The sequence below is a fragment of the Anomaloglossus baeobatrachus genome, chromosome 1, assembly GCF_048569485.1.
Source record: "Anomaloglossus baeobatrachus isolate aAnoBae1 chromosome 1, aAnoBae1.hap1, whole genome shotgun sequence".
In the NCBI taxonomy this organism is placed as follows: domain Eukaryota; kingdom Metazoa; phylum Chordata; class Amphibia; order Anura; family Aromobatidae; genus Anomaloglossus; species Anomaloglossus baeobatrachus.
In genome coordinates this window covers 799462329-799475988 of record NC_134353.1, presented here as the reverse complement: position 1 = coordinate 799475988, position 13660 = coordinate 799462329, and the positions used below count along the sequence as shown (strand labels likewise).

The 13660-nt window shown below is 44.1% G+C and overlaps 1 long non-coding RNA gene and 3 other non-coding genes across 4 annotated transcripts; all 4 read left to right on the top strand.

The window, feature by feature from the left end:
- Positions 1-353: 353 nt before the first annotated feature.
- Positions 354-12544, top strand: LOC142300574 (uncharacterized). Its single transcript, XR_012752674.1, has 5 exons — positions 354-543; positions 2314-2502; positions 5170-5255; positions 5898-5949; positions 11448-12544. It is a non-coding gene; the product is annotated as an uncharacterized LOC142300574 (long non-coding RNA).
- LOC142258833 (small nucleolar RNA SNORA13) lies at positions 2553-2681 on the top strand. Its single transcript, XR_012727884.1, has one exon. It is a non-coding gene; the product is annotated as a small nucleolar RNA SNORA13 (small nucleolar RNA).
- Positions 5330-5457, top strand: LOC142258826 (small nucleolar RNA SNORA13). The gene has a single exon (XR_012727883.1). It is a non-coding gene; the product is annotated as a small nucleolar RNA SNORA13 (small nucleolar RNA).
- LOC142258819 (small nucleolar RNA SNORA13) lies at positions 6626-6751 on the top strand. Its single transcript, XR_012727879.1, has one exon. It is a non-coding gene; the product is annotated as a small nucleolar RNA SNORA13 (small nucleolar RNA).
- Positions 12545-13660: the final 1116 nt, after the last annotated feature.

Below are 13660 nucleotides of genomic sequence, written 5' to 3'. Positions count from 1 at the left end.
CAGCCACCGTGACTGAAACTGAAACGCTGGTGGGTGGAATAAATTTAATTTAATTTAGGTTCATAATGCTATTACCCTACAGATTAACACCATATCTGCAGGTTAATAGCGTTCTTACATGTGACAGGTTCACTTTAATGTCTGGGCCCTAGGAGTCAGGCTCACATCAGTGATGGGGCCTCTGTGCTCACTGCGGCCTCGCTCCACTCCACATCAGGAGTTCCTGTGTGTTCTACTGAACCTAAGTTTTCCTATGGTCTAATGGTACGGCCCGTCTCCCTCCTCCACAGGTGGTACAGCCCGAAATGGGATAGGCGTGACCGGCGCGCTCTATTTCCTTTCTCTGGAGGACGAGGCGCTGTTCGGACGTGTGAGGGCGCGGGGATTAGATCACGTGCTCCAGACATGGCGGCTCACAGTGCAAGCGTCAGACGCACTCTCCTCATGGCTGCCCCGTGTATAGCCGGGGCTGGCGGGGGTCGGAGCGGCTCTGCCGTGCCTCCGTGAGGCTGGAGCCATGCTGTGTCTGTTACTCCGCACCGTGTAAGTAGATTGTTGTGCAGGAGAGGCCGCGCCAGTGTGAGGTGAGGGACCCGCATGGTGGCAGCGCGGCCTGTCGTGTGTACAGGGGCTTTGAGATCCGGTTTATGTCCGTCCTTTTGAACGGCTGTCCGCTATTTGCAGCATTTCCACCCCCCACAAAGATTTGTCACTTCCCCAGTCCTGGGGTAGGTAGCGGCTCCTTCCAGCAGCCCCGGCCGGCTGAGCGCTGAGGTGACCGGGGCTGGATCCTCCCTGAGCGGCTCCACTGCAGAGCCAACAGATTGGCCACCTCCAGGTTGAGGTGTTGGGGCGGCTCCATGGGTAGAGGTGTAAGAGCGGCCCATGAGCATCAGCACTTACTCCAGAACCGTGACTGCTGACCGGTCTGGGGTGCTGGGAATTTGTCACTATCTTAATGTAAATTTTGATTGTCAGCTCCAGTCACGGCTCTGCCCACACCTCAATGGTGGTGTGAAGACTGCTGGACAGATGGTAAATCTGGCCATGAAAACTGAACAGTCAGGGCAATGTGTAAATATTTTATATTACAAACAGCGATAATAAAAATAGAAATGTTATTGCAAATATAGGAAGTAGTGTCTGTTCTCCAGCTAACTTTATTAAAGGAATTTTCCCACAAAGTTAATCTTAAAGTTAATTATAGTCAATAGATGTTAGAATAATAAACACAATCTGATGTTACATAAAATGTTCCTGTGCTGAGATGATCTTGTGTCCCTGCAATGTGCTGTGTAATGGCCGTGTCTGACCATACAGGGACATGACTATGGGGAGATAAGGTATGCACACCAGTGACTATGTAAGGGGAATACATGGAATAGCAGAAACTGCTGTGTGAATACTGACTTGAAAAATCCAATAGCTTTATGCAAGAGTGAAAATGTGAAAAATGGAATCTGCATTACTGCCATGAACATATGAATCAAGAGAAATTTAGCTACTGAATTGATCAATGCAATAGAACCCCAACACTACGCCAAAGTATTTCTCTACGTTGGGGTCCCTAGCTTGTGTGTGTCCTCTCATGCAGTTAAAAAACTTACCGTGTATGGGAAGCTGAGACCCAGGCTATTTATGCGTATGATATGGATTGGCAATAGGTGTGGTTGGGGAGGGTTCACAAACGAAAAACTACTAACAATAAGGAATAACGTTTGGAACACCATTCTAAGTCTGAACTGGGTGCAAAAAACCTAAAAAAACATCACTAGTTTTCCAGTCCAGTCTGACCAAGAAATAATGTAATATATAGCCTGGGTCTCGGCTTCCCATACACGGTAAGTTTTTTAACTGCATGAGAGGACACACACAAGCTAGGGACCCCAACGTAGAGAAATACTTTGGCGTAGTGTTGGGGCTCTATTGCATTGATCAATTCAGTAGCTAAATTTCTCTTGATTCATATGTTCATGGCAGTAATGCAGATTCCATTTTTCACATTTTCACTCTTACATAAAGCTATTGGATTTTTCAAGTCAGTATTCACACAGCAGTTTCTGCTATTCCATGTATTCCCCTTACATAGTCACTGGTGTGCATACCTTATCTCCCCATAGTGATGTTTTTTTAGGTTTTTTGCACCCAGTTCAGACTTAGAATGGTGTTCCAAACGTTATTCCTTATCATACAGGGACATGGTCTGATCATACTACAGCTTGAGGGGAGGGATATGAATATACAGATGACAGCACAGGATTGCAAATTATTCTCAAAGGTAAAACATTGTTTTTTGGTTTTTTTTTAAAACAGGCAAGGAAACTCTACCTCCTTGTATAACCCCCCAATGTGAATGGTGTGAAGGAGGGGTGATCCTGTCTGCAGCCCCTGATGTGCTACCTTCCTCTAGGTACACTGACAGGGCCATGCCTCCATTTGAAGGACCACATGTTCCCGGTTCATCTGCAGATGTCCATCAGAAATGAATGCTCAGTGGTTTTGGTAATGTCCCTTTATATCTGATCTCTACACTCCTGCTTTTTAAAGCTTGTTGCCTTTGTGTTGCCCATTTACTATATAAATGGTAACTGTGGTGTCAGAAAAGGCAGAAAGAAAAACCATCATGGCTGCCTCACCTCGGGACATCTCCTCCCTGGGTGTATGGCTGTGCTGGAATACCTCTGTACCACCTATCGCTCAGAAGCGCACAATTCAGATGTCATTATTATTCAAATGCATGCTGTTCATTAATCATCTCTGATGGTGGGGAAAGCTCATCCTTCTTTTTTCTCTGCCCTACTGTAGGTATTTTGGCTTACCACATCTGCTCCAGTGTTATTTAAGCTTTAGTCTGAGCACACACTGCAAATAAAACAGCTAGTGGCATGCGATAAAAATTGCATCCACTTTGGACCCATGTTATGCTACTAAAACAATCGCAGCATGCTGCGAGTGCAATCTGATTCTTTTCACTAGCACCCATGCAAGTCTATGGGTGCGAGAGAAATCCCACACTGCACTCGCATTACACAGGTGTAATGCAAATGCAGTACAAAAATAACATCAGCAGATAGGGAGATTAATCACACTCCTTTGCAGCGCCCGCCCTGTCCTCTGCGGCTGTGTTGCGATCGCAGGATCTAATCACAGTGCCTTGACACTCGGCTTAAACTCCAGCAAAGCAGGCGCCAAGTGTCATGTGATTCCCTCACATTAATGACTGTGGCACCAGCCTTAGAGCATGTGCCCACGGGAGCTTGTTTCTGCGGATTTTGCCGCGGAAAACCTGCGGACTTTTCTGGATTTTCCAGATAAATCCACAGGTTTTAGAATGTACAGACACTCCCCATGTTATCCTATGGGACATGGTGAGTGTGTCCACGCTGCGGAATATCCTGCGGATGTCCCGCAGCCACACGTAACTGCATGTCAATTATTCATGCGGAATTACCTGCGGAAATCCCGGCCCTCCGCTATGGAGATAGAGGCCGGGACGTCCGCAGGTAATTTGCATGAAAGTCCGCAGGTTTACCGCAGCTATATCGCTGGAATCCCGCAGCTAAAAATAGCTGCGGATGCCAGCGAGCAGCTGCGGCAGTGCCTGCGGATACATCCGCAGTTACGTTCTCCCGTGGGCACATAGTCTTAATCTTCTGGATGGCACCTCTTGATTCCTGCTTGTGATTGGTAGTGCACTTCGCATAATTGACTCTTCAGACCAGTGTCAGGGTTGTGACCCTAGGCTGATGCCCCAAACTGTGAGCTCTCCAAAGCTGCTGTTCTCCAATATCAGAGGAATGGATGAGCTGTGAAGGAGATCTTGGCAGTGCTGTGCTCTTTGACTAGGAGACTGGCTGCTGATAGACTGTAGAGCAGTTATTCCACCTCCAGTCCTACAGAGCCACAAACTGTGCATGTTTTCAGGATTTCCTTAGCATTATACAGGTGTTGGAATCATCACCTGTAGAGGTGATTAAAAAATATCTACGGAAATATCTACGGAAATCCTGAAAACATGCACTGTTGCTCTGGAAGTGGGAACACTGCTATAGAAGCTTAAAATAAAAATACAAAGTTGCCTGTCTTTACAAGCACTTTGCAAAGTTAAACCTGATAACTGCAGGACATGAGCTCTGATTCATTAAGGGTACTTTCACACTTGCGTTCAGCGCAGTCCGTCACTACGGAGAATAGCGCAGTCAGTTAATGCACTGCGCTATTCTCCATAGACTTGTATGGATGACTCACTGTAACGCAAGTGTCAGCGTTGCGCCGGGTAGGAGGAACGCAGCATGTAACTTTTTTTGAGCAGCGCAATCAGTAGGATTTCACTGCGCATGCTCTCTGGCTCCCTGCACCCGTCTGCAAGGTAAATATCGGGTAACCAAGCAAAGTGCTTTGCCGATATTTACCCTCACAACGTGTGCAGGGAGCCCGACACTTCCCAGCTTGGCTCTGCCCCCTCCCGCACTCCACTCCGCATGTATGTACACACCCACATATACATACATACACTCACCTGTCCTCAGCGCCATGGCCCGCTCGGCTCCGCCCACCGCACACATTCTCGGCGGCCAAGCGCTCAGCTGAGCGCCCGGCATGTGAGAGCGCTCAGCTGAGCGCCTGGCATGTGAGAGCGCCCGGCATGTGAGCGCTCAGCTGAGCGTTCACAATAGTCTGCTGCCGGTAAAACTGTAAAGAAGAAAAAAAATTTTAAAAAAAGCTTTCCGTTGTTTTGTACGATCCGTTGGCCACAATATGAAACGCATCCGTTGCATCCGTCACACAACGCAATGCAACGGATGCTGTTCAACGCAAGTGTGAAACTAGCCTAAGGCTTGTGACTTAATAAATCAGCGTTAGGTGCTGTGGGCGCTGCTCTACAAACTTCTGACTCTTAGGGGTTGTAGTTATTCTGGCATACAGCAGTCTAGAGTTTGTCATGAATTAGACAAAATGTGGTGTTGCCCCAGCTGTTATTTTGGCAGAGCTAGTCAAAGACTGCTGCATTTACTTATAAAACGAATGTGGAAAGTGAATAATCATCATAGGCAGCTGGTATAGGTTACTTATACTTTTCTAAACAGTTTTATGAAATGGGGCTTGTTGAATTCGTTACTGTTAGCCAATGTTACTTGCTCACTATAATATCTATTTTGTTACTTCTAGGTCTTCTTGCTGTGACATGACACCTCTATTTTTGAATGAAGACTGTAAACCCTTAGGCACTTCATGATGCCCAACAGAATTAAAGGGTCAGTGATTCCCTGCGGAAGGATGAGGGATTTACACTGTTAATACTGGACATGTACGGAACTAATTTAATTATTGCCTTTGTGTTGCCCATTTGCTACATAAATGGTGAATGTGGTGTCAGGAAAGGCAGAAATAAATCCCATCATGGCCTTCCACACCTTACAATGTCTCCTTGAGGTGTATGGCTCTGCTGGAATAATTCTGCACCTTCTCACTTGGCTGTGCTACATTAGACATTATTGTATGAACAGAGGTTCATAAATACATTGCCCCCATTTAAGTGAAGAAGAGGGTGCCCTCAGTAGGTGCTCTGGCATTTGAGGCATTAATGACCCAATTAATATGCCTCACCTGCAGCATTTGCCATTGATTCCTGATAGCTGCTGGAGGAATTTGCTGGATTTTCCATGAATCAAGAAGGGGAGCTACTCAAAACAAAAGTCCACTGACTATATTCCTGGAGGTTACGCCTCAAACTGGTTTAGACACCCCTTCCCCTGATGTATGGTGATCCCAGTATGTAGTTATGGTATACATTTGGGGGAAACACATAATTTTTTGGATATAGTTGCAGATCATCCATAATTGTATTTGACAGCTAAGATTTTATTTTGAGTATTCTCACTTTGTTTTATCTGTAGGAAACTTGATCAACCCTTCATTTAATGATCACCATAAGGATGCCATTAAGAGGTAAGCACAAACAATCTTCTGACACTTTAGGCTATGCTCACAGGGTGTTTTTTGGTGCTTTTTTTTTTTCTGCAGCAAAATCTGATCTGTGGCAGGAAGTTTTCGGCTGTGTGTTTTTTTTTTTTTTGTTGTGTTTTTTTTGTAGCATGAAGCCATGGTGAAAACGACAAAGAATTGACATGCTCAAAAAACACAGCAAAAACAAAAGGTTGAAAAGTCAGAAAAAAAAACAGGTGTCTTGTGTACATGAGATTTCTGGAATCTCCTAGACTCTGCTGGGACTGTAAATGCAAAGTTTTATTAGCAAGGATTTGCATAAAATAAATGCAAAAACCATGCTAAACGCCCTGTGTGAGCATAGCATTATTTACAAGTTATGGGAGAATTTCCCAGTGGGACTGTCCCATTCTGACTTCTGGTGATTACTTCTCTTGAAATCTATTACATTACAGTACCTAGCTCTACAGAATCACCCTCGTGGAAAAGTTGCTGGATTACTGTCAGAGAACCTGTAATCACAATTTTGTAATGGCATTGCAAAATAACAAACAGTAATCCAGGGGAAAAAAAATCAGTATTTAATAGTTCGAAGAAAATGTCATCCTGGTTAGTTTACTTATGCTCCAAGTGCTTTTGAGAACTTCTTTTGTATGTGTACTTGAGCAGATAATTTTCTTGCCTTTGTGTTACCCATTCATTTTTTTTAAATGATGAATGTGGCGTCGAACAAGGCATACAGTAAATTCCTTGCTGTTTATAGTGCCCAGATATTGTTTGGGTACTAAGTTGCATGGGAACAGTTACAGGGTTATTCCCATTTCCAAGATCCTATCCCAATATATGGTGATTGTAATATTAGGAAATGCTTCCAATTAGAAATGTAGCATCTGTTGATCTACCTATGTCACTTGCCTCATGTGCAGGGCATTGCAGCTTAATTATCCCTATGGTTACAACTATAGCTGGGTGGCTGGTCCCTGTTAAGTTTTTTTTTTTTTTTTTTTTTATTTTTGTTTTTCAAAAGCCGGTCCGAAATCTGGTACCCATATGTCTATGGGAACCAGAATCCGGAGATGGAGTATCAGAGCGCGCGGTGTACTGACGAAACAGTCATTGCGGCAAGCTGCTTCCAGGTCACACTTTCTCTTCCGAAGCTGACAATGAACCTTCATTAAATATTCACTTCCCTGCAGACCGACGCGTGTAACTGGTTGCAGTTAGATGCGCCCCCATCCTGAGTGGCAGCGTGTCAGCTGACTGCAACCAATCACGGGCACCAGGACGGCAGGTTGGCAGAAAAAGCAGTGCAAATGTCTGCGGGTAAGTATCGTGGTATAAAAAATGAATGAATGTTTTATTTATTCATTCAATCGGTGCAGGGTCCCCGTATTCTGATACCAGCACAGATTAAGCCCCCAGCTGTCTGGCTTTCTCATGGCTGTGTATCAAAAGAAGGCCGCAGTCACACTCGCACGAGTTTTGCATCGCATCACCTGCCAGCTGCACACTCCCTGGACACGAGCGTGCAGCTGCATAGAAATACATGCAGCCGAACTGCTCCTGTCAGGAGTAATGTGAGACTTGCGCAAGTGACTCCGGCCTTTCGGTGTGCTCATACGAGCTGTATGACTCACGACTATTGGATCGCAACATCTGGCAGCCACTCTCTCCTCACAGGAGTGTGCAGCTGCATGCTTGTGTGCGACCATGCCTGGTGATTCGATCCAATACTCGTGCAAGTGCATCATAAGGCTGGAGTCACACTTGCGTGAGTCTCGAATCACCCAGCAGCCGCACACTCTCCTGACAGGAGTGGGTTGGCTGCATGTATTTCTATGCAGCTGCACGCTTGTCTGGGAAGTGTCCAGCTGGCAGGTGATGCAATGTGAAACTCATGCGAGTCAGTTTTGTGAGCGCACCATAAGGCCAAAGTTACACTTGTGCGAGTCTCGCATCGCATCACCCTGCACGGCCTGACTCTCCAGACACAAGGGTGCAGCTGCATAGAACTACATGTAGCCGACCCGCTCCTGTCAGTGTGTGGCTGTGCTGGGTGATGCGAGACTCATGCAAGTCCCTTGCAAGTGCAACTCCAGCCTAAGAGAAACTGCATGTGGCTTTTTTATATATATATATATATATATATATATATATATATTATATTATATTATATTATATTATATTATATTATATTATATTCCTACTGACAGGACTATCTTTTTTTTTTTTTTTCAGTATGTTCTGTGTAGGATCAGATGGCACATGGAAGCACTTCCGTGTGCATCTGATCCTACAAAAACATCGGATACCGTATGTCCATCCCGTTATTATGGGACATGTGTCCTATTCTGTTCCGTAATAACAGACCGTGACGCAATACAAGTCAATGGGTCCGCAAAAACCCCGGAAGCTACACGGAAATATGTCGGGTGCCCCTGCAGTCTGTCCTGCTCACACAGCTGCCCGCACTTCAGCGTGGTTCTTTACCTGCTCTGATGAATTCCTAGACTCCTGATGTCAGCGCTTGTCATTGACTTCTATGCCTGCCGCATTCTCAGATCACCTCTCACAGGCGGCCCGAGACTGACTAGCGGGGACATTATGGGCTGCTCGTGAATGTAGCGGTCATTAAACTCAGTGACGAGCGCTGACGTCAGGACTGCAGCATATGGAGAGAAGGTATGCACACCAGTGACTATGTAAGGGAATATATGAAAAGCAGAAACTGCTGTGTGAATACTGACATGAAAATTCCAATAGCTATATGTAAGAATGAAGGTATGAAAAATGGAATCTGCATTACTGCCATGAACATATGAATAAAGAGAAATTTAGCTATTGAATTTATCAATGCAACAGAGCCCCAACACTACGCCAAAGTATTTCTCTACGTTGGGGTCCCTAGCTAATGTGTCCTCTCATGCAGTTAAAAAATTTACTGTGTATGGGAAGCTGAGACCCAGGCTATATATTACATTATTTCTTGGTCAGGACTGCAGCAGACTTCACCACCCAGGTAATGTACCTACCTAACGTCCTGAAGTCAGCGCTGGTCATGCCCTGAAGTGACCTGGGCTGACCTCATGTTAGCTCAGGTCACCGCAATGCTCTCACAGCCAATGGGGAACGTTCTGTTCTTCCTTGACTGGCACAGTGAGTATGGATCGTCGTAGGACCCCCTTATTGGATTACGCTGGACCTGGATTTTTCTTTCCAAGAAATTGGTGAAAGAGGGAATGTGTTGGAGTTATTTCAATTTTTTTTTTTTAATTTATTACTGACTGGGTTAGTGATGTTGGGTATCTGATAGACGCCGTGACATGACTGACCCCAGGGTTTGATGCCAACTGACATTACACAGATGGTATCAAACCCATATAGTACCCAGTTTACCCGATTCATCCCATTCACATGGTGCGGTGGCAAAGTCCTGGGACTGTTGCATCTAATGGATGCGGAAATTCCGTTCTTCTGCAGGCTATTTTTAGGCTGGGGGGCTCCCAATGATGTAGGTTTCACCAGCCTGAGAATAGCAGCTGTGAGGCTTATCTTGGCTGGTATCAAAATTAGGGGGGGGGGGGGGGGCTGCATGCTGTTTGTGTTTTGTTAATCTTACCGTACAATATAGACCCGCCCACTAGTGGCTGTGATTGGTTGCATGGGGGCGCGTCTGACTATAACCAATCAGACGGGGGAGGAGTTAATATGTATGAGCGGCTGGCTCAGGAAGATCAGAGAGCTGCTGCATGAGCAGTGTGACAGCTGTGTTGGTGATCTGTGAGTATGTAGCGCATGCCCCTACCCCTTTGCCCCAGATTCGTTACCGGGACTGGTATTCAGGCTGATGAGGTTCAACCTAAAAAAAATCAGCCTCCAGCTGCCTGGAATTCTGGCATCTATTAGATGTGGTAATCCCGGAGTTTTAAGGCTTTGTGCGCACGTTGCATAATTACATGCTTCTACACTGCGTTCTGCACCGCAGCGTAAAACCATGCGTCCTGCGTCCCCAGCACAAACTGTGTATATTGCGTTCTAAAAAGCAACATGTCACTTATTTCATGTGCTTTGGATGCTGCTCCAACTGTCTATGGGAGAGGCAGCATCCAGAACGCATGAAATCTGCATCCATTCTGCAGACACACTGCATCCATTACGCAGTGTTTCTGCAGCGATTTGAAGTGCACATGCACTGCCAAATCACTGCAGAATTTTGAGCATGGACACTACGCAACGTGCGCACATAGCCTAACATGCTCTTCGCAATTGCCCTGGTGTGGTGGCAATCTGGGTAATGAGGAGTTAATTGCAGTGTCTGACACCCCGTTACTAATCAGTAAGTGACAGTGTGTATTTAACACTCCAAAAAAAATCCTTTATTTGGAATAAAATACAAACACCCTCTTTCACCACTTTATTAACCCCAACACACACCTGCAGGTGTGACTTAATCCACACGAGGTCCCACGACTACTCCAGCTCTGCTGCATCTGAATATCAGAGCATGACCGCTCGCTGTGTGCTCCAGAAAATAAATGAGCCACGATGACTGGAGTCAGACGCGGTCACATAGGCTGGGGCTGCTCCTGACTGCAACCAGAGGCAAGGGTGGGGAAAGCGGTGCTGAGTGCATATGGATGAGCAATGATGAGCAGAGACAGCACGGGATCGCTTCATTCATAGATAGATTTTTTTTTTTTTTTTATTTTATTTTTTTTTTTTTTTTTTACTTTTCAAGTCCCAGATCAAACAGCCAGAATCCCGAGCCCGGCACGCAAGAAACTTTGAAACCGCGCAGATCTGGACTTTTACAGTCCGGGTCCACCCACATCTAGTTATAAGCACTGATTTTAGTTGCTTGAGGTCATAAGCTACTGTAATGCCTTACACATGAGAAGTGATGTAGCTAATCAGTAGAACTATACTAAATTTCTAATTGGAGGTATTTGGTAATATTACACCTACTACATATTAATGATTGGATCTTGGAGATGGGATACACTTAAAGGGGTATTCCCATTTGTATATTGTACTATGGTTTAACTATGCATACTTGCAGAATATAAACAGTGGGCCTCATTTATTAAAATTGTCGCAAAGAAATTAATCCATAAGAACCAATCTGCATGGTCTTCATTCTTTGTAGCTTTTGAAAAATTAAAGCTGTGCACACTAGTTGCTTTAAGAACACATGTTAACAAAAAACCTGCCCTGCTTGTGTTACTGTTTTGGACACTCAAGCCATGCACTTAATAGGCAGGGCACAATCTTGTGATGCGGTTATGCCCAGTGGCTTGTACAATGCCAGCCTTAATGAATTAAGTCTACACTGTAGCTTCTAAAGTGGAAAGTGCCTATGAAAAATCCTATGAAATGCACACTTACATTTTGACTCATGTTCAGGGAAATTTGATTGTCAAAAGGACAATAGTTAATTCTGCAATGCATACTATGGTTTATATTTGTGTGTGCTTCTAATTCTTTTTACTTGTATTTTGCAGGTTTTGGCCAAGGGTTAGATCTTCACATCCCTGCACCTTCAATTTTGGGTTGGTAAATCAACAATCCCCAAAATTGTGAGGTGCACATGTAACGTGATCTGGCAGAAGTTGCAGTCCATCGTGATGCCTTTCCCAACCGAGGAGACTTGGTTGCAGCCGGCTTTCAAACTGTGGTCATCTTCCCCAACTGCATAGGTGCTGTTGATGACAAACATGTAAGGGTTCAGAAGCCACAGCGATTAGAATCGTACTTTAATTATAAATATGTTTTTCAGTGGTCCTCATAATGGTGGATGATATATATTACAAACTTATTGACATTGGTCCTTATGGCAATACGGGGGAATTCTCTGGTTTTGCAAACATTAGAATGCACTGCAAATTTTTCACAATTGCGGAATGCTTCCAGCCCCACAACCTTTGCCAGGTTTAAGGTTCCATTTGTGGTGGTATCAGATGAGTCTTTTCCTTTATTGCACAACCTGCTGCGCCAATATCTGCGGAGAAGACTGCCTGGTGGAGGATTTTTATTGGCTCAGTTGTGCATGCAGGTATGTGGATCAGAATCATGAGCAGTTAGTGAATTATCTTCCACACAAGCATCCAGTTAGAAACTAAAATAGTTGATACTGATAAATTCCTACTGTTTCAAACTGTGCTTATGAGTAAAATACTGAGCTATTTGATGAAACATAGCAGGCAGGATTTAATCCAGTAATGAATGTGGTTTCTGGGTGACTAACTCGGGTATGTTGGTGCAAGTGACTTTCATGAGTCCTGAAGGTGCCATGCACTGTCAGTACTCCTGTGTTGGTGATCTGTAGCTGGATTAACAGGACGATGGAACCCAATTGAAAACAAAGAGATGTGTTCTGTTTTATTTGGAAGATATACGACTTTGATAGGATATGCATATATCTATATCATGTGGGTCTATTTTAACAATTATTAAATTTGATTTTTACATATGTATAGTTACAATTTTTGGCAGTACTAAATGGTGGGTACTTAAATATATTTGTGTAAAAAGTTTTCTTGTCTTGTATATTTACTGTGTTCACCCCTTAAAATAAACACTATGATAAACCAGGTTTTTTGGTTTTTTTTTTAATGCAAACTGAAAACCTTACATTACCATTTTTAACCCCTTCAGCCCTCAGCCTGTTTTCCCCTAAAGACCCGGTCATTTTTTTTGCAATTTTGACCAGTGTCACATTGAGGTTATAACTCAAACGCTTCAACGGATCCTGGCGATTCTCATTGTTTATTCGTGGCATATTGTACTTCATGTCAGTGGTACATTTAGGCTGTTTTGAGTTTGTGAAAATATAGCAATTTTCAAAATTTGAATTTATGCCCATAAATCTGAGAGATCACACAAGTTACTAAATAACATTTCCCACATGTCTACTTACACCAGTGCAATTTTCGAAACAATTTTTTTTTTTCGTTCGGAAATTAGAAGGGTTCAAGTTCAACAGCAATTTTTCATTTTTCCAACAATTTCCCAAAAAAATTTTAGGTACCACATCACATTTGGAGTGATTTGAGAAACCTAGGCGATAGAAAATACCCAAGTGACGCCATTCTAAAATCTGCACCCCTCACTCTGCTCAAAACCACGTTTAAGAAGTTTATTAACCCTTTAGGAGCTTCTCAGCAACCAAACCAATGTAGAAGGAAAAAATGAAATTTTTACTTTTTTACACAAATGTTACTTGAGCCATAAAATTTAGCATTTTCACAAGGGCATCAGGAAAAAATGCACCATAAAATTAATTGTGCAATTTCTCTTGAGTACACATCTCATATGTGGTGGAAATCAATTGTTTGGGTGCAAGGCTCTGAAGGGAAGGAGCATCATTAGATTTTTTTTTAAAAGCAAAATTGCCTGGAATCATTAGCGGATGCGATGTTGCGTTTGGAGACCCCCTGAGGTGCCTAAACAATGTAGCTCCTCCCACGTGACCGCCATTTTGGAAACTAGGACCCCCCCCCCCCCCCCCATACAAAAAATATTAGTTTGGCGAAATAAATACGGACGTCAGTAAAAAATAAAAAAATTAGCTCCTGCAACTGACACTAAGGCGTGAGAGCGATGCACGAATCTTGCATCGCATCACCCGGCACAGCCGCACACACCTGTCAGGAAGAGCGACCATGCCAGATGATGCAATGTGAGACTCGTGCATTGCTCACATGTGGCACTGGGC